This window comes from Saccostrea cucullata, unplaced genomic scaffold, assembly GCF_032062105.1.
Source record: "Saccostrea cucullata isolate Sc308-1 unplaced genomic scaffold, CSIRO_AGI_Scuc_v1 ctg1403, whole genome shotgun sequence".
Taxonomy (NCBI): Eukaryota; Metazoa; Mollusca; class Bivalvia; order Ostreida; family Ostreidae; genus Saccostrea; species Saccostrea cuccullata.
In genome coordinates, this window is record NW_026923837.1 from 117,781 (window position 1) to 123,783 (window position 6,003).

The 6,003-nt window shown below is 29.9% G+C and overlaps 1 long non-coding RNA gene across 1 annotated transcript; it reads right to left on the reverse strand.

Moving 5' to 3' along the window:
* Window positions 1-1,058: 1,058 nt before the first annotated feature.
* Window positions 1,059-2,362, reverse strand: LOC134265034 (uncharacterized). Its single transcript, XR_009991680.1, has 5 exons — window positions 2,304-2,362; window positions 2,035-2,163; window positions 1,698-1,776; window positions 1,290-1,373; window positions 1,059-1,189 (listed from the first exon to the last, which is right to left on the reverse strand). It is a non-coding gene; the product is annotated as an uncharacterized LOC134265034 (long non-coding RNA).
* Window positions 2,363-6,003: the final 3,641 nt, after the last annotated feature.

Consider the following 6,003-nt stretch of genomic DNA (forward strand, 5'->3'; position numbering starts at 1 on the left):
CTTTCGGTGAAACCGGAGGAGACTTTAGGTTTCCTCTGAGTCTGTCCGTCCGTCCTTATATCTAGCTGTCTGTCCATCTACCTTTCACTCTGTCTGTCAGTCTGTCCATTTACCGCACTTTTTCTAAACGCTCGAAGATATTAAGCTGATTTTGTTATATAAATGTATTATGATGAGTACAGTTCAGGCCTCATGACTATAAACTGAGAGCATACTTAAGTCAAAATTTCAAATCAACATAACCTTTGAAGAAAAGATAATGAAACAAAATTAATATCATTTGTTGGAAATTGAATATTATACATAGTGCAATTTTTTAAAGAACATATCTTAAATAAAACTGAAGGATATTTGGAATTAAAAATTAGACAATTCTATTCTATATTCATGGTCCTGAGGCCTTGTCTGCATTTCATTCCGCTTCATTGATTTTGACGGATTAATGTTATTTTTAATTTCCTATAATTGGGTTCACGATCGGGTTCGTGATGCTCTAAATTACTATTCCGAACGACGTTGTCGTGATTAACATTTTTGATTCGAAACTTGCAGGGTAGCTTTATGATGACAAACCAGGGATTAAAAAAAAACAACATTGTTTTAACCATGTAAAATCAACTGTTCTGATCAAACCATACATACATGTTTAGTGGTTGTTTTTTAAATACATGTCTTTCTTTTTATATTCCTAAAATTTTTGTAATTTTTATGCCCCTGTAATCGAAGATCGTAGTTTTTGCCCTGCATCCTTCTGTCTACACAGGTAAAATTGCAACGTATGTTCAACATATGTTGAACATACGTTTAACATATGTCCCGAAACATATGTTCGCCATAAAAAACGAGCAACATATGGTGAACATATGCTTCTAAACATATGTTGATTATATGTTAAGCATATGTTATTCATATGTTTTGTATGATCATATGATCAACATACGTTTATGTTCATATGTTTTTCATATGTTGAGCATATGTTAATTTTATTTCTTTCTTTACATTTTTATATTAATATATAATTGTTATTTCCTTGAATTGCAATGTGAACTAAATATTAAACTTGTCCTTAAATGCCTTAAGTAAACAATAAGAAATTCAAAGAACAAATTTTAAAGCATTAATCCTGCATTTATTTTTCAAATTTTTACACAATTCTGGCTTCATTTCCCTGACAGTGAATGCATTGCTTCTGAAATGATGAAGAAAATAATTAAATAATTAAGAAATCCCAAAGTCGTGATAATTACATGTATTATTAATTAAAATATGTTACCACAAAAAATAATTACCTTGAGCACTTAAGAAATTTCGTCAGCCCCTTAGATCATGGTCAAACAATTTGAAAACTTCTCATCTTAAGGCACGGGTGGAGCCTACAATGTAAAAATTCTGCTGGTTGAGCTCTTGGAAATACAAAAAAAAAAACACTGCAGGTAATTTAGTTACATGTAATGTGATTTAGTACTATATAAAAGATGAAATTGTGAAAAGTTAACTATGACAACGATTACGACAGCCTTCAATCCAAAATATCATTCTAGTCTTAGGCTCAGTTGAGCTTATAAGCAATAGCAAAAAAAATACAACTGACATGCAAAAAAAAAAAGAAGAAGACATTTTGAATACAGTATATCCTAAAACTTTCATGGGAAGAATATATAAGAAAGTGTTCAGTTTATTACAGAGTATTTACTTACCTATTTTGAAGCAAGCTTGGGGTCTTGGTGTCTGTTCTTTGATGTATTCATTATGAAAAAGGCTGACTGTATATTGAACCTGTAAAAATATCAAATAATTATTTACAATGTTTATTATGTGCATATCTAACTGCAACAAAGACTCTAGTTTCTCTAGTGTTGAAAAAAAATTAAAATGTTAATAGCTATATAAATAATCAATGAATGAACTGATACTTGGAGTTTTTTAATTCAGTTTTTTCAGTATTTTTTAAATTAATTTCATAAAATTAAATACACACATTTTTTTCTTATTGTTCTTTTGACACTTGTAAATCATGAACACAAACTACAGTACCTTGTATGTCTGCTTTAGATGAAAATTTATCCTCATATACATGTAGACATTGTGTTGTTTTATGGCCAGAAAATTCTCTCCATACATGCCATATCTTACAGGTTTTTAAAAATGTGCTGGAATATTATTCTGTAAAAAAAAGAGTTGGATTATTTTTAAAAAGCATTAAATCGTGAATTAAGATACAAGTACAAAAAGATTTTTCTCAGGAAATATTCTTTCCTTGAATAGTCATTACTGGTAAACACTATGAATATTATTGTATGTACCTGATTTGTCATCACGCAATCGCCAGTAAAATCTGCATTGGTTCAATAACTTTGTTCAACATTGGGTTTTTTTTTTTAATAAAAAACGGCACTGGGACGCTGAACTTCAGTTGTTTAATACAAAGCCTAATAAAAACAAAAAAGTTTTCATTAAATTGTTGAAAGAACCGTATGGAAAACGATCTAAATATAACATTTAAGGAGGAACAGGACCTTTAGCTGAAAAAATTCCTGTCAATGAATTTTTTTCATATTTTTTATATTTCTAATTTGATATGTACTTAGCATTTTAAAACGGTCCTGTCATGGGATTTCTTGACTTATTTAAAAGATATCGCCCCACAAATACCGCCCTATTTAGAGTTTGAATGGAGTTTAGATACTTCATGTTTACGGGCCCATAACGGAGTCCATAATGCGAATTTTTACGCACAAACGATAAATATGAAAGATAACACTATATACTCAATTATTTCAGATTATTCATAGTGTTTAAATTATCTGAAAGGAATTGTTTTAATTTTATATAGTATTTGTTTGGGATAATTTCTGCATTTTTCAAGGCAGCTTCAACGACAAAAACCTCATTTGGAAAAAATTCTGTCAATAAATATTTCTAAATTTACGATTGAATGTCAGTCCTTCATCGTAATTATTTACTGCATAAATATCACGGGGTGAAGCTTACCTCAATATATCGCACAGGACATCGTTGAATTAGACGTAAGCATGATAAAAACGCTTCACGTTTGTATTTTCCGAGTGCGGGAAATCACTCGAATATATGAACATTCAGAATTATCTAAATAGAGAGAATCCCTGCTACTAAACACGAAAAAATATTAATTTAAAAAAAATCTGCTTCAGAAATTTATCACGATACATTGACTCTGACCTGTTTATTATGAAATAAAACCGATCATGACAGGTGTGTGTACTTGATCTCACTGCACTGAGAATTCAAACACTACGTCTATGACGTCACTGACGTCAGACTGCAGGGTAAAGAGAAACAAACGTGTGGATTGGGCAACTTCACAATATCATAATGATGGCAAGATCTTTAAAAAATTTATTGATAATAATTTCTAAAATTAAATGTTTAGAAAACAATTTTAGAATTTAGAATAAAAAAATACACAAGAACTGTTGATTTTAACAACGTTTAACATGTATATCATCACCGATTATGACGTGATGTGTCTTTTTAGTCATGTGACATGTGTCCTGTCTCCCCTTAACTTCAACTGCTACACAATGTTACTACTTTCACTTTCATATCGAGATCGTGTATAAAATATGTAAGCATAACTATTGACAAAATGAAAACAAATTTACATGAAAAATTGGTTATGCTGGATCCGTATGGTTTTTTCATTTATCATAAACAAATCGAAATTTTCTTATTTGATCACCGGGTCGGCTTTTATGAACTGCATTAGACCTGTACTTGTTGATAGTAATACTGCGCTATACACAAAGTTCATTCGCTTCTCTGTAATTTTAACCGTAATGAAATGATTTGAACACCATGAACTAGGCCAAAACTCTTCAAAAAATATCTGAGAGCACTTACCTTTTTCCAACACCCAAGACCTTCTGCTGCAGCAGTGACGTCAAATGTGACGTACAGTGGCATGCCAAAAGTGAAGATAATTTTATTTTTTCTCTATATATTTCATTGAAAACAACATTTTGTAAAATCATAGGTAAATGGTCAATTTTTGTCCAATTTAATTATTTATTTCAGTACTTAAACCAGAAAATGTGTAGTTATCTTTCTTTAAAAGATCTTTACACGTTTAATATGTAGTAAAATATAGTTCATCACTAAACATCAGTTCTAAAATTCCAGATCAATGTTGACTATATAATTCATTGTGAGTATATGACTTAAAAATTCATGTCACACTTAAATTACAATATTTTTAAATTATAAATACTTACCAGATAAAAAATATTGGGTTTTTTTAAACTACAACAATTTCTTGAATTATCAAGAAATTTTTGGCAAAATGTGTCAAGAAATGTTGTCATACCAGCGATTTTACAAAATATTGTTTTCAATGAAATAAATAAAGAAAAAATAAAATTATCTTCACTTTTGGCACACAACTGTACACTTTTATCCGATATAAACCAAAACCGGTCCGGAATAAACCAAATCAAAACGGTTTGAATTTACAATACATTTTTGTTTCTACCTGATAAATTTAGTTTTAAAAAAAGTAAAATATTTTGTCAAGATTTGAAGAGGGTGGGGGTGAGGGTGCAGCTAGAGAAACAAAAAATGATCATCTACATTCTTGAATGTAAATAAATATACATTCAAATTCATATAGATATATGTTTTTGAATTTATTATTTTTTTTTAAGTCCATTTGTTTACAATTAACATAAAATAAATTTCGTGTAATTTATATTGGGCTTTAAACGAAGAAGGCACAGGTCCAGGATTTGTTTCTAGGCCGAGGGGGGGGGGGTCTACGAATGGTATACTCAGTCCAAAAAAATGTAACCCAGAAATTAATGTGGATAACTGAACTTAGTCTATTACGAATTTGATTTATAATTTATCTAAAATGTAAGATATCTCTCAACTTTGTTGGCAGGAAAATTGAGCTGTTGAACATTTCCTGACGTTGGCGATGTTTTATTGTAAAAAGTGTCAAACTCAAAACATATGTTAAATGTATGTTTGAAATAAACATATGTTGAACATACGTTAAACATATGTTAAACACATGGTTACCACAAACATATGTTCAACATATGTTTTGAGTCGGCTATATGTTCAACATAGGTTTTAAACATATGTTCAACATAGGTTTTAAACATATGTTCAACATAGGTTTTAAACATATGTTAAACATACTGCAGAAAATTCATATGTTCAACGTATGTTTAACTTATGTTCAACATATGGTTCTCAAAACATATGGTTAACATACGTTGCAATTTTACCTGTGTATCTGTTTGTCCGCAAAAACTTTAACATTGTTTATAACGTTTGAGTGGGAGGGGCTATCATTCAATATTTCACAGGCGTATATTCCTTGTGACAAAACCTTTTTTTTTTTTGGTATCACAAAATTTGATCTTTTCACTTTGACATTGGCGTTTAACCCACTTTTACACAAAAATCACATTTGACCTTTGTCATAACTATTGAACAATTGATGCTGGGGCTGTTATGATTTACAAAATTTACTGAAACTTTCAGTGGGTATATTTTTTAAACTTTTCACTTTGACCTTAGAGTTTGACCCACTTCTTAAAAATTTTTATCTTGGTCGTATTTTTTTCGAGTTATTTTAGTGTAAAATGAATACAATTAAAATTTACTGTGTAAAATATGAAAATTTGACCGGAACTATTATTAAAGAAAATGAATATTTGCGTGTTGCATTATTCCAGAAGAAAGCTCTTTGAAAACTATTTATTTGAAAGAATTGCCTGTGCTACCATATAGAAATGAACTATTCATAAATAATCGAACCAAGAGCATAAAAAATAGATTTTCAGAAGGAAGTCGAGAGAAATAATTGAGCTCGCTAGACAAGTATTTTTTTCTTTTTATGATTTTTTTTATATTTGTATGATTTTCCTATTTCCTTACTGATATGTTTATTCAGTGATTTCCCCATCAGTAGTAATAACCTGAATAGAAAAACCATACGAACACGGCCGAACAATCTTC